Below are 5,447 nucleotides of genomic sequence, written 5' to 3'. Positions count from 1 at the left end.
CCTAAGGGGGAGAGAATTGTAACACTCGTGTTTCTAGCCTAGGCATTTATATTGATTTGAAAGTCTAGGTTAACCTTTGTAACTCATTTTGAAGAAATGAAAAGGAATTATGTGAATATTATGTGAATTATGTGTTTTATGTTTAATTATTAGGGCTTAATTAATTAAGAATAAAAATAAGCATCAAAATTAAAGTGTGAGATAAGCCCGATATCTTTACATAAAGTTGTAGTGGTCGAAACAAGGATTTCGGGGATATAAAGAATACCAAAATCCGAGTTATAACGAAGAAGTTATGACCTGTCGAAGTTTCGTAACAAAACCGGCACGGTGCTGAATGTCGTAAAAAGTGAGTTTTTGATAAAATACTTTTTAGCCTTAGTAATCTAAAAGAAAGTCATAGTATTCGTTAAACCGAGAAGTTCGATAAAAAGAACGCCCAAATCTGACTTCGTACGAGGAAGTTATGATTTTTCGAAGTTTCAGCGTAGCAGTAGACAGCTAAAAACTCGAATTTTAGATCGAGCAATTTTTAGCCGACACAACCTAAACGAGAATTGAAGGTCTCGTCATTAGGATCACAACGGTAAAAAGTCTGACGAAAACGGACGTCGGATGAAGAAGTTATGAATTTTTAACGGATTTCCTGTCCCGGTCTGTTAAAAATAATAATATAAAATTTAAAGTCAAAATTAACCGACGAAGTCTAAATGGAAGTTGTAGATCGTAATTTTAGCTACGCGTGCATATAAAGAACGTCAATAACGGAGCTCGTATGCGAAAGTTATGGATTTTAGAAGTTTTGGCGCGAAAACCGAGAAATTTCGTATAGTCACACTTTGCCACGTCACCCTTGCTTAGAATGTGACACGTGTCCTGCTGAGTCATCAGGCTGTTGATTCACCGAGGCTGCTGAGTCATGCGAAGCCACGTGTCCTCATCTGATTCGACCGAGGAGGAGGCCCAATCCGAAGCAGCCAGCTCCCCAGCCGAAGCTTCGCCCTGCTGCCGCGTGTGTCCGAGCCTCGCATAGCCTAGCTCCGAGCCTCGCAGGTGCGCCAGTAAGCCGCGGTCCACTTTGAAGCTGCCAGGGAGCCCTCGCAGGTGCGAGCCATGTGCGAGCCTTCGCCTGCGAGCCTTCTCAGCCGTTGGATCAGAAGCTTCTCAGCCGTCCGATCAGAAGTTTCCCCCTATAAATAGAAGACTGCGAGCCTTCTTGGATATTTTTAAGATATTGCCACTTTTAACCCCTAAACCCATATTTCCTTCATCTTAACATCCCGCAAAGCCCCGGTATCATTTGTAAAGCCCGGAATACCCTACGAAGTGCCCGAGAAGCCCGGAAAATTTATCTTTTCGGTTTCGAAGCCCGACTTTTGCAGAGCCCGGCTTCTCAATAAAACTCCCGGTTTTATTAGAAATGATCATTTTAGGAAACGAATTGCTGCCTGATTTTCACCAAAATAAGTGAGTGTGTAGTTACTTTCAATTTACACATAGATATGAAGTATTTACCTTGAAATACGTGTTATGTGTAAATATGCTAATTGTTTATTCAGGGTGACTGTTGAATTGATGTTTTATACAAGTTTTAAATTGTATATGCTTTTATCTACATAATATGCTAGGTAGAACATGGGTAGATGAAATAGTTGATGTGTGTTAAAAAGGTGAGAGGCCTCGATGTTGTTGTTGTTGTTGTAGTCATCTAGCAAAGTATAGATGACGACCACGGACTTTCTAGATAGTCCAGTGGAACACTAGCAAGTTCGTAACTTGTATGTGTTGATGAATTAAATGTTCATTGGTGTACTTCATCCCCCTCATGGTTGCCTTAAGGACGTGTATGGCTGAGGAAACCCTTAGCAGTAGTGTCCATCCCGATGATATTCCTTAGGCTAGGTCCCTTGTGATAGGTGTTTAGGGACATAAAGTGAGGACAACGGGAATGGGTAATCAGGGTTATTGTTGATTGGTGAACTTAATAAGTATATTATTATTGTGGGTTGAAAACCCTATATGCTCACCAGGCTCCCAAGCCTGACCCACTCAGTTTTATGATTACAGGTAGTGGACCCTGAGCATAATTGGAGGACGATGAGAGATTTTTGGATTATAGGCCAGTAGTTGTAAATAACTGTTGAAAGGCTTATAATGTCTTGTTTATGCTTTTGATCTGTATCGGAACATGACATCCCGAGGTTTTGATATGAAATGAAACTATACATTTCTTAAAGAAGGTTTTGATAAACTTTTATCATATTTTGTTTGGGGACCAATTCCGCAACATCTTTTAAAAAGATTTCTCTGATTTTATTTTAAAAAGCATAAATTAAATCGGTCTTTTCTGGCCGAGAAATTAGGGGATGTCACACGATTGGTAATTTGTTCGATCAGTTTGTGGAATTATTCGATGAACCTGAGAAAGATACTCTCTCGGAAACCAAGGCAGCAGACAACAAAGTCGATCATCTGAAGCAAATTGTTGATGATGCAGCTAAACGAGTGGGTGATGGAAAACAAGTTCAAAACAAACCTCCTCAGCAAGGCGCTTCAGTTGAGGGGGAGAATCCTCTTTCTTCAAATCAACCGAACTCACAATTTCAGGGGGAGCATTCTAGACCTGTAGCACCCGAAAGCTCTACTACACCCGAAGGTATTGTAGCACCCGAAAGCTCAAATACACCCGAAAGTCCTGTAGCACCAGAAAGTCTAGCTACACCTGAAAGCTCATCAGTCGAGGGGGAGAATTCCGATTTGTTCTACGATGACGACAGTCAATCTGAATTGGAAGAAATGGTCAACGCCGAATTGGATCCATCTTATGATCCAAATTACCCTCCTCTTGTTAAATGGACCAGAGATCATCCTGTATCTTAGATAGTGGGTAATGTCTCTGAAAAGGCTTGACTCGATCTCAACTGAAGGCAAAGAAATCATCTCTATTCTCCAAAGTTGAGTTCTGCATTTATAATCTTTCGTATCAAAAGTTGAACCGAAGACAGTAAATACTGCTCTTGATCATTCTGAATGGGTTCAAGCTATGCAAGATGAACTCAATGAGTTCGAAAGAAACAAGGTATGGCGCCTTATTCCAACTCCTAAAGATGCCTCAGTTGTTGGTCTCAAATGGTTATTCAGAAACAAAATGGACAAGGAAGGTAATGTGATTCGAAACAAAGCTCGACTGGTAGTGAAAGGATATTGCCAGGAAGAAGGAATTGATTATGAGGAAACTTTTGCTCCGGTAGCTAGGCTGGAATTTGTTCGAATATTTCTTGCCTACCCTGCACACAAGAACTTCGAGGTCTACCAAATGGATGTAAAATGCGCCTTTCTGAATGGAGAACTTGAAGAAACTGTTTACGTGGAGCAACCTCCTGGTTTTGTCAATGAAAAGCACCCCAATCACTATTATATTTTGGACAAGGCGGTTTACGGTCTGAAACAAGCACCTAGGGCATGGTATGAAACGCTAACTAAGTTCTTAAAGTTATCAAAATTCAAACAAGGTTCGGTTGACCCAACCTTCTTTCGTAAGAAGGAAGGTAACAACCTTATGATTGTTCAAATCTATGTCGATGATATCATCTTTGGCTTAACGAATCCTAGCTTAACTGCTGAATTCAGAAAGCTGATGGAGACTAAATTTGAAATGAGCTCAATGGGTCTGATTAACTTTTTCCTTGGTTTAAATATTAGACAGGGACCCGAAGGCATCTTTATCAACCAGGAATCATACACCAAGACTCTTCTTTCTAAATTCAGCATGATGGGAGACTCAAAGGTCAAAGTTCCAATGGCGTTCGACACTAAGCTCACTCCATCCTTGGAAAAACCAGCAATCGATATAACATTATACCGTCAGATGATTGGTTCTCTGATGTATCTCACAGCTATCAGGCCCGATATAATGTTTTCTGTATGTTATTATGCTAGGTTTCAGGCGAATCCTCGTGAACCACATATGCTAGCAGTGAAAAACATACTCCGGTATTTGAAACGAACCACCTCTCTCGGTCTATGGTATCCATCAAACTCAGGTTTCTTCGTTCAAGCCTACTCAGATGCAGACCTTGGAGGATGTGGTTTAGACAGGAAAAGCACCACTGGAGGCTGCCAATTCCTTGACGGGAAGTTGGTTAGCTGGCAATCAAAGAAATAAACATGTGTTTCTCTGTCTACAGCCGAAGCAGAGTACATTGAAGCTGCCTCATGATTATGGACTCAATATGAAAAAGATCCCACTATATTGCGATTCAGAAAGTGCAATTAGGATCTGTCATAACCCAGTGCAACATTCCAAGACCAAGCATATCGCACTGAGGTATCACTTTATAAAGGATCATGTGGAAGATGTAAACGTCGAAATTTACTTTGTTCGAACCACTGATCAACTGGCCGATATCTTCACCAAAGCTCTTCCTGAAGCGAGTTTCAATAAAATTCTACAAGGGCTAGGAATGATGGAATCGGAGTCAGTACCAAAAACTACTTCTCAAAATTAACAGTCGAAAGCAAAATGAATTGAACGTTCGGGTTCGGTTCACGTGTGTGCCGAAATGAACCGAACACTAGGGTTCGGTCCTGTTCTCTTATCTTCGCTTGTCACTCAAAGGTAGTTTCTTTGGTTGTAAACCTTTTGTATCTTTTTCAAATTTCATCTTTCTTATTTTCAAAGTCCTTTTCTTTTTCCAACTTATTTTTTTTGCAACCGAAATAGACCGAACGTTCGGGTTCGGTTCCAAATTTTTTTGTGCTTCATTTTTTTTTGTGTGTTTCATTTTTTTTAAAATCAAAAATTCCAAAAATATTTTTTATTTGTTTGATAATTTTTTTTTAATCTTTGTGGGGAAATTCTTTCATTAGTTAAGCGTCCCTAGAAGCATGCTGTTGTATGTGTCCAAAGCCTCAATTGATTCTGAATGATAGCCTTACTGACTTGGTATATACAAACCTTGTCTTCCCAATTAGGCTTTACACCATCTACACTACTTTTCTCCATCTCATTCGCTTCATAAACGTAACCCTTGAGACTCTCAGAAATTACCACAGAGGTTTATGGTTACACAATTTCTGTGTTCATGATCTTAGCTTCGTGCCACTACGTGCTAAGTGAAACCCACACTTCAATACCTACTATGCATTGACGGTGAACAATCAACTTTGCTCTAGCTTTCACTATCGAATTGACGAACTTATCCTTGGGGATGTAACGTGAAATCTCTAATTTCTTTTTGTGTGATTCCTATGAATTGTTAAATTCCATAACATTTCTTCCCCTGGAATCCAGTTTTTATTTTTCTTTGAGATTTCCCATAAAGTATTTTACAATGCCACTTAAATTCTATTCCCACCTGCTTGTTCAACAGACTACATCGGTCTCACAAGCACTTCAGTCGAGTTCTATCTTATGTCAAGATCAGAAATTCTGACCTGAAGTGAAA

This window comes from Lactuca serriola, chromosome 1 (assembly GCF_051521515.1).
Source record: "Lactuca serriola cultivar US96UC23 chromosome 1, Lser_US96UC23_V15, whole genome shotgun sequence".
Classification (NCBI taxonomy): Eukaryota; Viridiplantae; Streptophyta; class Magnoliopsida; order Asterales; family Asteraceae; genus Lactuca; species Lactuca serriola.
Note: the sequence above shows the minus strand (reverse complement) of the source record.